General features: G+C 43.8%; 1 protein-coding gene and 1 pseudogene across 6 annotated transcripts in view; one reads left to right on the top strand and one right to left on the bottom strand.

The window, feature by feature from the left end:
* The window catches only part of FUT8 (fucosyltransferase 8), a 216,763-nt gene extending 204,524 nt beyond the window's left edge, over positions 1–12,239 (bottom strand). For 4 of the 5 annotated variants that reach the window (XM_079767554.1, XM_079767552.1, XM_079767555.1 and 1 more), the window contains exon 1: positions 10,507–11,002. The gene's annotated coding sequence lies outside the window, so the exon portion shown is untranslated. Of the gene's footprint in view, positions 1–10,506; positions 11,003–11,691 lie in introns of those variants that run through there. The other variant, XM_079767553.1, reaches the window with a different exon arrangement.
* On the top strand, positions 8,912–9,811 carry LOC307098762 (oligosaccharyltransferase complex subunit OSTC-like; annotated as a pseudogene). The gene has a single exon. The product of its transcript is annotated as an oligosaccharyltransferase complex subunit OSTC-like (transcript).
* Positions 12,240–14,093: the final 1,854 nt, after the last annotated feature.

Here is a 14,093-nt window from a genome sequence, read left to right as displayed (position 1 = left end):
GGAGCCAGCAGTCCTGAATTGTGAGAGGGATGTCCAACCGCCCGTTTAGGCCACCGTGATAGGGCCTAAATGGGTGGTCAGACATCCCTCAAGAGGTCCCAGATTGGAGAGGGTGCAGGCTGGGCTGAGGGACACCACCCCATGCACGAATTTCGTGCACCGGGCCTCTAGAATAATATAAAAGCTACAAATTATATTTTCCACCTTTACCACCAATCAAGATATTATAATCAATTATATTTTTACTAGAGGCCTGATACATGAAAATTCATGCACTGGAGGGGTGGTTCCTCAGCCCGGCCTGCCCCCTCTCACAGTCTGGGAGCCCTCAGGGGCGGGAGGCGACCTGGCAATCAGGGGAAGGTGACGCCTCCATCACACCTCTGCTGCTGCCACTGCCGGCAGCACAAGCCTCGGCTAGCCCTGGTTACCTGAGCCTCGGGCGGCCCTGGGCTGCTGGGCAGCCACCATCTGAGGCTTGCATGCACCTCAGGCCAGCCCTAGGTGGCTGGGCAGCCACAATCCGAGGCTTGCCTGTGTCTCGGGCATCCTCTAGGCAGCTGACATCCGAGGCTTGGCTGTGCCTCGGGCCAGCCCTGGGCAGCTGGGGAGCTGGGGGACTGAGGGGATGGGGGCACTCCAGAGGCAGGCACATGGAGCGGCCAGACCCACCTGGGGGCGGGCCTGGCCGTACCGCGCGCCTGCCGCCCCGGCGGGGCTGAGGGGATTCGGCACCGCCATCTTGTGGCTGTGGGCGCTACCATCTTTGAGGGTGTGGCAGTCAATTAACATATTCCCTCCCTATTTCTGTGGGCACCACCATCTTTGCAACGGCATGATGGTCAATTTGCATATTCCCTCTTTATTAGATAGGATAGTTATAAAAAAGATTTTAAAAACTAGCTTATGAAATGTTGATTTACATTATTTAATAACTCTGGTATGCTTTTACAATTTGATAGTCTGTAAATATTGTTTTTAGTAAGGCAAATTTATTCTGGCTCTAGGTATTAATGAGATTTGATATCTCATTTAGGGGATATGATATAAATAACCAGCCACAACATTAGTAAAAATTTAAAATTCATTCATGGTTCATTAACAGTCTTGATTGAATAAGATTTACATAGACACAAAACAGGTTTGTTTTAGTTATACAGTATTTTTGAGATAAATCAAACAGAAGAATCTCCCATTTTCATTTTTCTTTTATTTATTTATAATCAGAAAGTTATAGCATTTAAAGTTCATATCATGTAATATATCTCAACTCAAGATTCTAAAATAAACATTAGCTTTCCCCATTTACATCTAATATCAATTTTCAACTGGTGTGCCACAAAAATTTTTAAAACATGCAATACCTGCACATTTAGTCAGGGGCACTGCCCTCTTTTCCCTTAAATTGTCAAATTTAAAAAATGACAACAGCCAACACAACAATAGCCATCAGGTGTGAATCAATCAAAATTATACCTCTTTCTTTTTGTCAGATCAGTAAAAAAATGTATTTTTTGGTGTACTGCAGAATTTTAGTAGTTTATGTGTACCATGAGATGAAAAGGTTGAAAATCTCTGCTTTATAACATGAACTTTATTTACACTAACTGCTCATCAAGACTATGACAAGAAAAACTGTTAAGTGTGATTTTGTCTCTTATTATTGACTAGAAGCCCGGTGCACGAAATTCGTGCACGGCAGGGGGTTGTCCCTCAGCCCAGCCTGTACTCTCTCCAATCTGGAACTCCTGGAGGTATGTCTGACTGCCCGTTTAGGCCCGATCCCACCAGGATCGGGCCTAAACGGGCAGTCGGACATCCCTCTCACAATCCAGGACTGCTGGCTCCCAACTGCTTGCCTGCCTGCCTTCCTGATTGCCACTAACCGCTTCTGCCTGCCAGCCTGATCACCCCCTAACCATTCCGCTGCCAGCCTGGTTGATGCTTAACTGCTCCCCTGCCAGCCTGTTTGCCCCCAACTTCCCTCCTCTGCCAGCCTGGTCACCCCTAACTGCCCTCTCCTGCAGGGTTGATCACCTCCAACTGCCCTCCCTTGCAAGCCTGGTCCCTCACAACTGCCCTCCCTTGCAGGCCGGGTGCCTCCCAACTGCCCTCTCCTGCTGGCCATCTTGTGGTGGCCATCTTGTGTCCACATGGGGGCAGGATCTTTGACCACATGGGGGCAGCTATATTGTGTGTTGCAGTGATGATCAATCTGTATATTACTCTTTTTTTTTTAATATATTTTATTGATTTTTTACAGAGAGGAAGGGAGAGGGATAGAGAGTTAGAAACATTGATGAGAGAGAAACATCAATCAGCTGCCTCCTGCACATCCCCCACTGGGGATGTGCCCGCAACCAAGGTACATGCCCTTGACCGGAATCGAACTCGGGACCCTTCAGTCCACAGGCCGACGCTCTATCCACTGAGCCAAACCGGTTTCGGCTATATTACTCTTTTATTAGATAGGATAGAGGCCTGGTGCACGGGTGGGGGCCAGCTGGTTTGCCCTGAAGGGTGTCACAGATAAGGGTGGGGGTTTCCTTGGGGTGTGGGGCGGCCTGAGCGAGGGGCCTGTGGTGGTTTGCAGGCCGGCCATGCCCCCTGGCAACCCAAGGGGAGGCCCTGGTATCTGGAATTTATTTTCCTTCTACAACTGAAACTTTGTAGCCTGGAGCAGAGCCAAGCCTGCTGCTCCCTCCGGGGCGGCAGCCATCTCTGTGGCAGTTAATTCACCTTCTACAATTGAAACTTTGTAGCCTTAAGCGGGTGAGCCGGGCCAGGGTGTGCGGAAAGCTTTGCTTCCCCTGTTGCCGCCGGCAACCCTGGCCGGCTCTCTCAAGCTCCATTCTGCCACCATTTGTTTGAATTTGTTTACCTTCTATAATTGAAACTTTGTAGCTTGAGTGGAGGCTTAGGCCTGCAACGGCTATGGAAAGCTTGGCTTGCTCTGTTACCTGGGAAACCTTGCTCTCTGTGGCTGCAGCCATCTTGGATTGGGGTTAATTTGCATACTCGCCCTGATTGGCTGGTGGGCGTGGCTTGGCTGGTGGGCGTGGCTTATGTAGCAGAGTGATGGTTAATTTGCATATTACCATTTTATTAGAGAGGACTAGAGGCCCAATGCATGAAATTTGTGCAAGTGTAGGCCTTCCTTCCCCCTGCTGCCAGCACCAGCTTCCCTCTGGCACCCAGGACCCGCGTTTCCCTCACAGCCCCAGCTTCATCCGGAAGGTCATCCAGAAGGATGTCCAGTCTAATTAGCATATTACACTTTTATTATTATAGATTTCCCCTTTGGCTTTTTGTTTTGTTTTTCTCACTGATGAGAGAGAAAAAGAGAGGGAGGGAGGGAGACCCCCAACCATAAAATTATTTTTGTTGCTACTTCATAACTGTACTTTTGCTACTGTTAATGAATCATAATGTAAATATCTATGTTTTCCAATGGTCTTAGGCGACCCTGCTAGCGGTCGAAACCCACAGGTTGAGAACCGCTGCTGTAGAGCCTAAGGCAAGTCTGATCTTCTTAACATAAATATGTTTCATATTATTTCAGTTAATCCCATTGCAGAAATAAATATGAAAAACCCAAGTTCTAAGATACAACAAATATAGGGAGCATTTCAGTAGTAATCTTTTGTTTGTTTATTTGTTTTCATCCTCACCCGAGGATATTTTTCCATTGATTTTTAGAGAAAGTGGAAGAGAGAGGGAAAGACAGAGAAATATCAATGTCATGGATTGGTTGCCTCCTACACACACCCTGACCAGGGCCCAGTTGGGGAGAAGCCTGCAACCGAGGTAAGTGCCCTTACCTGGAATCGAACCCCAGACCCTTTGGTCCACAGGCCAGTGCTCTATCCACTGTGCCAAACGGGCTAGGGCTCAGTAGTGATCTTAAAAGTTTTATTCCAGTGCTTCAATAAAGAGGTTATAACATAGAACCAATACAAAAGAAAAGAGAATAATATAGCAAAGGTAAGTTTAAACTACATTAGTACTTGCCTCATACTGGTATAATTTTTCAATTAAAATAAAAATCCTTAAAATTCAAAACCTTTTCCTTTCACATGTCATTTTCTGACCAAAAAAAATACTCTATCACAAAAGGTAATCTTTAAAAGTAGTATCTGAGTAAGGTATTAGGTTTTGGCAAATAAAATATTTTTGTTTTATTTTGTTTTGTTTTGTTAATCCTTACCCAAGGATATTTTTTCTACTGACTTTTAGAGAGAGTGGAAGGGAAGGGAGAAGGGGGGAGAAAGAGGAGGAGAGAAACATCAATGTGAAAGAGAGACATGAACTGGTTGCCTCCTACACGAGCCCCAACTGGGGTGGAGATGGAACCTGCCACCCAGTTATGTTCCCTTGACCAGGAATCAAACCCAAAACCCTTTGGTGCAAGGACTGATGCTCTAACCACTGAGAACACTGGCCAGGGTGGCAAATTACATCTTTTTAAAAGAAAATTTAAATGAAAGTAATGCTATAGCTCTGCTGTTTTGTTTTGTTTTCTAATATATTTTTATTGATTTCAGAGAGGAAAGGAGAAGGAGAGAGAAATAGAAACATCAATGATGAGAGAGAATCATTGATTGGCTGCCTCTTGCACACCCCTTACCGGGTATCAAGCCCACAACCTGGGCATGTGCCCTTTACCAGAATCCAACCCGGGGCCCTTCAGTTCATAGGCTGATGCTCTATCCAAACCGGCTAGGGCTAGCTCTGCTTTTTATAAAGAGTACTAGTGGCCCGGTACACCAATTCATGCACATTGAAAGAAAATTAATTAGAAGAAATATTTTAATATCGCTATTTGCCCTTTCTCTATAATAGAAGTGTCTACCAAATTCACAATCAACAATGACAGAGGGAAACACATGCATGTGAATGGTGCCAGGGAGACCTTTATATGTGTTGCGCATGTGGGAGACAACTTAGCCTTTTATATTATAGAGTAAACTTGCTTAATTAGACCTGCTTTCTGATTTAGCAAAACTTTTTCCAGCCTAGTGAAGCACCCCAACTTCTCTTTCAGGTAACTGTCAGCAACACAGCAGTAAATATCAACATGAAGCGGATTATTATTGTAGATCATGCAGGGAGAACAAAGGGTAAAATATTTAACTGCAGCAGTGTTTGACTATAATCTGCGCAGTGAGAAAACCTAAAGTCATTTTCAAGATCCACCATTTCTTCTTTTCAGTAGGGTCAAGTTTCTAAACTTTCTAAATCTCCATTTTCAAGCTAATGAAAAGAAAATAGGATTCCACCAAGTCTCCTCTCTACCTACTCCAGGACTTCTGTGAGGATCAAATGAGATGAGGCATGGGCACTTCACAGACATTTGGTTAAAGTGTAAAATGTTTCCACCTGGCTATAAAGCAAGTCGTATTCCTTGGCTAAAGAAACTGCAAGGAGGCTAGACTCTAGGGAGAGGAAGCCGGGCGTTGCTACGTGATGTCATTACCCGGACAGACACTTAGGATATTAGCCTTTTATATATATAGATAAGTAACTCTTATATTGAAATACATGATATAATCCCATCAGCCCTATTTGCTCTTCTTCTATTAAAAAAAAAAAGTACAGTATCATATAAAGTTTATACGGGCTATATGTTTAGAATACTGTACAGATTGATATAAAGTTATTTAATCACGGAAGAAAAATCTATGTCAGGGAAGTGATATAGTTCATTTCACTGGTTTGATTCTTAATTACTCCAAAGAGAAACTGTGGGATGATGGAGGGTGGTTGAAGGGAAGATGTAGGCATGAGAATAGAACATAAAGAGAAAGTAAGGTTGAGACTTGAGACTAATCTGTTAAAAAAATACATCTTAAGTGTATATATATTCCTATATAATTTTCTTATATTGGGAATTTTTTAAAGGTTTTCAAAAATATCATTTGTAAATATCTTTTACTTTTAAACATGCTTAATATCTCATTATAACAAACTACAATTTAATAACAATTCAAATTGCAAAAATGAAATCACATACTTTATGGTAAAGAAATATAAGCCAGCCCAGCCGGTGTAGCTCAGTGGTTGAGAGTCCACCCATGCACCAAGAGGCCACTGGTTCAATTCCCAGTCAGGGCACATGCCCGGGGTTTCGTGCTCAATCCCTGGTGAGGAGCATGCAAGAGGCAGCTGTTCTGTTTCTCTCTCATTGATGTTTTCATTTCTTTCTTCCTCTCCCTTCCTCTGTCTCTAAAAATCAATAAAGATATATTTTTTTAAAAAAGAAATATAAGCAGAAAATCTTTTAAAAGGAAATCTTGTATTGGTCCTCTAAATGCTACCCTCACTATACTACTATTGACAATAGAAGACAAAGTAGGTATCTCAGCTGAAAAGTACCAAAGGGTCAGTATTGATGCAGGTTATAAAAGTACTATAATAGTAACATCTTTGGTTTCCGAGTTGTTTAAAAATCTTAGTTTTGTTTTCATTTTTAGAAAATAAATTTATTTACATGTTTATATTTACTCTTATGATTATAAATGGAGACTCTTACTTTTTATAAATGTGCTAAAGTATGATTTACCATTTAATTAAACCAAGAGATTTACTAAATGCAGTTTTTACTAAATCAAAAATAACAATTAAAATGGTAATGGTTCATTCCTGGGATTCGGCACCAAAAAATAAAGTCATTATAAAAGTTACATAAAAATATTCTGGCATGTCTCATAAAACTGTTTAATTTATAGCATTAACCCCTTAAGTATGGTAAACACCTCACTATTCTCTTACAGATATTATCATTCCTTTCAAAGAATCTATTTTTTTATTTTATCAGCATTGAGATTCTATTTACATAATGAAGAGTAATGGAGAACACACAGCTCAACCACTATCCTCAGAAACTAAATATTCTAATGATTTTAATATACACATTACCAATTTGTAGCCTATAATTTGAAGAATGTGAATGGTGAAACATCTAAATAAAGTACCATAGATAAAAAAAAAAAAAAGAAAGAAACTGCTTCATATTCAAAGGCACAACGTGAATTTAGTAGATCAGCTGGACTCACTGCTCTATATATTTCAGGAGACAGAGGTTAATAAGTGATCTTGGGATCCTTGCTCTACAGATGTCTCAAGGATCTATTTCTTTATTGAAAGTACCCCTACTTTTGATAAATATCTATGTTACTACTTAAGTGATATCTTTGCACATATAAGACTCTACTTGAAGCTTTTTCGACATTTAAGACTGTATATAGTACAATGAAAAAATTTAAGAACATGTAACATGCACAAAGAGTCAAGATATACTCCTTCCCTTCTGATGACTGCACAAGAAGGTTAAGAAACTACTATCACACACTCTAAGTTTGGGACATATTTTTAAGAGATTTTAAATGAGAAATTCAACAAACCTTAAACATTAAACTTTCCATTATTTCAGATCACGAAAAGATATTTTAACTAATTTGTAATACACAATATATATACTCCACAAACAACTATGTACAGATATATGCCATATCAATTCCCTTACTATTTTCAATAAAAATGTATGATTCACCCTGGCCAGTGTTGCTCCATGGTTAGAACACGGGCACTTGCACCGAAGGGTCATGGGTTCAATTCCCACTCAAGAGCTGATATCTAGGTTGAATCCCCGCCCAGGTCAGAGGTGCATGTGGGAGGCGACTAATCAATGCATCTCTCTTACATCAATGTTTCTCTTTCTTTCTCTCTCCCCCTCCCTCCTTTCCAGTCTCTCTAAAAAAAATAAAATAAAATGTATGTTTATTCTTGTCATAAAAATCTGATTTGGGGTATTTTAAAAGTTCAAACATATTAAGCTATGCTTTGCTTTGGCACTAGCTCCCCCTCCAGACCAACCTACTAATAAACTGCACTTAAAAAAAAATAAACAAGGAACACACGTTTTTCCAAACCACTAGCAAATTTCAAAATTCACCACTTTTAAATACATTCCAACTCCTTAAAATATGTAGTTAAAATTTGTATCCAAACATTTCAGAATATAATCAGAATTATTTTTTTCAATCCTATACATCTCAAACAGAACTGACTTGTAGGAAAACAACTTCAAGTGACTCTTAAAATTTAAGAACATCCTAAAATAAATCTATGTAGTGGTATGTTTTATGGACATTATTTTGAACCACTATCCTAATAAGCCACAATATATTCTTCATGTGAGCTCAATACTTGATCAAAGATACATGTTAGCATGTTTCTGCAGTCTATGCAAGTTTCATTCCAGCTGTTCAGCTCTTCAATTCAAGTAGAATTCTCAATTTATAATGCAGCAAAAAGAAAATCCATGCTTCCAAACTACCCTTCTATTTTCCTTCTACTCATTTCTAACTCCCTACATTTTTAAATATTAAACTGTAAAATCACAATTCAAATGTTTGAATTCCCACCTTATTTTTACTATTGTATTTCTAAATCAAGTAATCAAGACTTTCTATCACATTTTATAGTGTATTTCACAAGGCTAGCAACATACAGGTCCTTATTATTTTGGCATAACATTTTAGGTTGTTTTTAACTTGAAGGAAGAATACAACTTACGCCATTATTTCAGTGTAGCTCTGTGGTGCTTAAATAATTTCTCTCCTAAAATGATTTCTATATGACGTACCCTTTAAAAGAATTATGCATAAAAACATAGTATTTAAATTTAAAAAATAAAAATGCACTTAACCCCAGAATAACAAGGAAAAAAAAAAAAACTAGTATAATGAAACCTTTCCTAGTTTCTAAAGAGAGCCAAGATAAAGTTGAGTCAGTTACCTGTGAAAAGTTTAAAATGCAAGAAGTAGAATGACACCTCTCCCTGCCTTTACCCAAGGCCTCAATCAAAAAGCTAATATGGAGACGGAGAGCTGCTCTTGTCACCACCAACATGGAGACTTTGTACTGACCCCCATTCTTAGTGCTGGAATGACCCAACCTGAAGCTGAAGAAGCCATCCTGTATGCACATGTCCTCGGCCATGACAATGTACACTCTAGTGGTAGTGGTCTTACTTCCTCATCACCAGAGAAATAGAGTGTTGGCTCTAAGACTGAGGAACATGGCATTAGAGACCAGTAGCTTTCTTGGCCTACAGAGTAAACGGACAATGTATTATAGAAGGACTCGAATCCTGTTTACACTGGGAGGGTTAGGTTTCATAAACCTAGACCAATCCAAATGCACCAAACATTCCAAAACTCAATAGATGTCTTCTTCTATTCATTGGATTCGTCTGTGTCTTATTGAGTTTCTTTTCATGGATAGAGTATTCGTGAGAATGCACCTGCCTGGCTATCTGATGGGTTCGAGTGCCTTTTGAGAAGAATTGTGGATAATGGATTTGTTCCTGTTAATGAAGTTTTAAAGACTGTATCAATCCTCTGATATGAAATATGGAAAAGAATGAAAAGCAGCAGAAAACATAGGAAGCATATTCAAGCTCGGACTAGAGTTACCTTCTTGGTATCAAACAGACAAGCTTATCAGTGTTTTATTTTCCTGCCGACCTATACTGGCACACCACTGATGTTAAAAGTCTTTTTCAGTTTTTAATTTTTAAAGAAAATATACTCCCATTTCTACAACTAAAATAAATAAATAAATAAATAAATAAGCATGCAAGCTAATATATGGCAAAACGCTAAAAGCTCACCAAGGATAGCTAACCACGACACTGTCATTGAACTTAAGAAATACACTGCGTCCCTGACGTTCTGTGTTCCTAAGGATTGCAGTGCCCACTGTGAGAGAACAGGTGCTGCGACCTACAATCTATCCACTCTTTCAGGACAAACCTCCTTTAACTAGTCAAGACTCACTTAACCTCCCAAGTAAGTTTAGATACTCAAAAGCCACCAGCTCATCGTTTCCACATCAAATGGGGAGAGGCGGGGGGGTGTGGAGGTGCAGGGGCACTCATGCCCTTAAATGCCCAGGCATTAATTACCCCCTCGCTGGGAGTGGATCTTTGTATAGGTCCACTCCCAGATTCCTAGCCCAAGATCCCCTCTCAAAAGCCCCTAACGCACAGGCATCCTCCTCCTCCTCCCAGTCGGTGACTACAGGGACAGAACTGCCGGCGAAAGGGCAGGGAGGTGTGGAGAAGAGGGACACCTCCTACCCCGCCCCCATCTCTTCCCCTCTCCTCGGCTTCAGCCCCTGCCCTGTCCAAGGATGCGCGACACGAGGGCAGCGGCCGCACCGCTCCGGGTCCCGGTCCGGGCGGCGGGCGCCCCTCACCCCCTGCCCGCGCCCTCCCGGCCGCGCAAAGGCACCCGCCGGAGCGTCCCGGGGGCTCCCTCCCCACTTTTCCCGGAGCGGCTGGATAAGCAGCAGCACTTGCAGCAACAGGCCCGGGGATCGCCTGGGGGGAAAAGAGTAGCGACAGCCTCCAGTCACCTCCCCGGAGCCCCGTCGGATCCCGCGCTTGCCCAGCCTCAGACCCCGAGGCGCGCGGGGCCCGGCCCCCAAACACCCCCTTACCCGAGGCGGGAGCAGAGGCGGTCTGCGCGGTTCCCCAGTCGCCGCCGCCACAGCCTCAGCCGCAGCTGCCCTCCGTTAGGGGAGTGGGAGGAGTGGCTGGGTGGAGGATGCTACTACCGACTGAAGGGAGAGGAAGAAACGGAAACAGGAACCACCGCCGCCGCTTAACGGAGCCTCCGGCGCCAGTGACTGAGGGAGAGCGCGAGGCGGCGCGAGCTGGACAGTCGCTGACAGCGCGAGACCGAGCGCGAGCCGGGTCTCGGGCGCGCGACCCCGAGCAGCGCCGGCCCCATTCCGCGAGGCGAGGAAGGAGACGGGTGGCCTGGGGGCTGGGAGGGGGCGGCGAGGGGCGGGGGCCTGGAGCGGAGGGAACCCGACCACTCCGGTCGGCCGGAGACAGCGCGCGCACGCGCCGGGGCGGCTCCGACAACGAGAGCAGGCGGGGAAACCCAGGATAGCGCAAGCGTGAGCGCGCGGAAGGGGGCGCGCGCCCCTCAGCGTTCCCGGCTCCGGGGAGAGGGCGCGCATGCGCCGGCCCCTGCCACCTACGGCGACCCAGGCATGTGCCAGGGCTTCTCCCCGCCCCCTTTTCGCTGCGCCCTTGGATCGCTCGCCGCAGCATCCTGGGGCAGGAGCGCCCCGGGCCACAGCGGACCGGGAGAGCTCCAGCAGTGCAGCAGCTGCGCGCGCGGGCGCCGGCTCCAACGCGCGCGTAGGCCGCCCTCTACCGCTGGAAGGCCGGAGGCTGAGGGGGGCGCGAGGCTAGGCGGCTTCCCATTCCCGGGAGCGCCACCTCCAGGGAATTCCGTATTTTCGACCGCTGGGACCGACTGGCCCGTGCCAGCTCGGCCGCGGCCCCAAGGAGCACCTTAGGTACTAGAGATTGGAAGCAGACTCTTTGCCACTTGTTAGGGATGATCGCTGCTGCCCGGCTGCAGCTTGCAACGCGAACAGAGACTGGCACGCACCCAAAATGGACTGGCGAAGCCCTACTTTCTCGTGAGAGCTATGTTTCCACATTCGCCGGAGGTAAAGATCCCCCACGAGGGCACGAATGCGATGTCTGGCCTCTCCCCCGGCCCGCGGCTGCGACAGCCCCTCAAATGAGGCGGAAGTTTATTCAGTGCGGGAAAGAGAACACGGAACGGAGTGGGGGGGTGGGCTTTTCCTTAGGATGCTTCCTACCCGCTCGGACTCGGGAAAGTCCTGCCGCCCGCGATGCAGAGCAGTGGGCCGAAGAGCTAGTTCACACCAGCCCCGACGGCGAGCTGGGACCCAGGACCTGAGCGCGCTGGCCAGGCACACAAAGTAGTCGCGAGCCGAGGCGGGGGGGGTGCCACGGTGGCCAATCAAAGACGCGAGCTGCGTGAGTGGAGTGCCAGCCGACCAATCAGAAGGCGGGAAGATGAGCTTCCTTTACCGAACTCTTCCCTGTGCCTCCGGACCCAGATCCCAAGCCCGAGGTGCCGTGCTGCGGAAAAGCGAAATGATGCCCTAAAACAGAAGAATTCTTCCTCTGGACGTGGGTGTTTTTTAAGTAAATGCCTTGGGTACATGTCCTAGAGCAAATAGCGGCGGCCTTTAAGATGCTGAGTGTGAAAAGGATCGCAGAAAAGAGATTTAAGAGGCAGTGGACTACATTCATAAATATACAGTATTTACGGAGTCATTTTTTTTAAAGGCCAGGAACTGTACTCCAGAAACACAAATAAGATACTGCTGATTTCAAAGGAGAAAAAGGTACCCTATCCCTCAATAAACTTAACTTCTGAGGGAGGATTGTGAGACCTTGTCACTCCGGTATTTATTGGCAGCCCTTTAAAATAAAAGCTCTCCACGAAGTAGTTTACAGTTATTTTTATTATGATCTCCCTGTAAAAAGGGAAAATTAAGAAAAAAAAGTAGAGTGACTAGTCTAAGGTCAAAAAATACACTGGCAGAGCCAGAATTGTGTTCCAGCTCAGCTTAGTCATTCAACAATCATTTACTGAATGTGTGGTTGCTCTCCTCCACTGAGGCCGTTTCTGCACTAAGCTTATACTAGTAAACAGAACAAAAATCCGCTATAAGGGTTGCAGGCTATGGTTGTTGGAAAGGAACAGAAATTTTAGGCTTATGCCAGAGTAAGATGTATCACAGGCCAAAGGCTTATCAGTCGTACTCTAGATAATTTTTAGAAGTCAGAAGTGAGGCAGATATTCACTTTTTAGTTTAACAGCAGTTTTACTAGTAGAAGTATTTTAGCAAGAATGTTTAAAGCTTACGTTGTAGAATATTTCAAGATCTCCAAATTCAAAGCTTTACATTTGCCTGAAAACATCGTTTTTTTTAAATCTGGCCTTCATTTTTTTTCTTTCCAGAAACCTAGGGATTAAAATAATTATCTTCTCAAACTCCTGCTCAAAAAGAAAAGAAAAATCTGCCCAAGGAATGTTTGTTCAAGATTTAGTGCATTTTTATAGCGCAGTATAATATATATTAAAATACCAAATAACTAGTGTCTCTAGCACATATTCAGAAACTAGATCTTAAGCGATTTCAGTTATGCTCTGTTGAGTCAATGTGCTTCTCAGCCTGTGACAGAACACTGTTATCAAAGCCCTTTTCAGAGCATGCCTACAATTTAGCTACCACCTCAGAACTGGAAGTATTAGTTCAATAGCTGACTTTTGAGAACTACACATTAAGTTCCAGGCCAATAATGAATTTACAAAAAATTCACAACAGTCCCTGCTTTTAAAAAACACATTTCTTTTACTCTCTCCAGAGAGGAATATTACTAAAACTCTGCATTTCTCTTAACAGATTAAATTTCTGACAGAAAGTGTCCCCCAAAGGTTCTATCTATGTCACTGGCTTCCAGAACACATCTCTGTTAAAGTTTGTTTTCTCCACAAGCTCCAGCCTCCCTCTGTTGCTGGGCCCTCTCACTCTCTCTTCTCAGCCCAGCTGTCTGTCTGTGCCTCACATCACTCCTAGTTTCAGGTATTTGCTTAAGAAAGTAGAATTGTCCCACCACTTCCTCCACCACCACCCCCTCACCAACTAGGCTTGAGACCTATTTTTGCTGATGCAAAAACTTACAAAGTTCTGCTCAGCGAAACACTGCAAAAAATATTCTTTATAACATTATACTGAGAACTAATAGAAACTTCTAAATACATACATTTTTTTTACACAGCCTGCATCAAATTCTTAGTCATCAACCAGAGCTGTGCAGGTCTTGTGGGTGGAACAAGGAGTCAACCATTAGACAATGGAAAATACCAAAATGAAAGTTGAGTGCCTGAGTAGCCATTTTATTGAGGTCAAAATTAGTGAACACTACCACATTTCCAAAGTTGTGAACACCCAAAGGACAGCACTGTTCTTGCTACATACAAGAAGGTGTGAACTCGAGAAAATTATTTTACCCATTTCGCTCTAAGTTTTCTCATCTGTAAAATAAAGGGATTAGACTAGGTAAATTTTAGTTGTTTGCCAGTCCTAAACTATAAATCTAGCTAGCTTGACAGTAACTAACAACGAAATATAAGAAAACAGCCTATATTTTCAAATTCAATAAAGGTTTTAAGCTACTTTTGAGC

This window comes from Cnephaeus nilssonii (genome assembly GCF_951640355.1).
Source record: "Cnephaeus nilssonii genome assembly, chromosome: 4".
Taxonomy (NCBI): domain Eukaryota; kingdom Metazoa; phylum Chordata; class Mammalia; order Chiroptera; family Vespertilionidae; genus Cnephaeus; species Cnephaeus nilssonii.
This window is presented reverse-complemented; position numbering and strand designations above follow the sequence as displayed.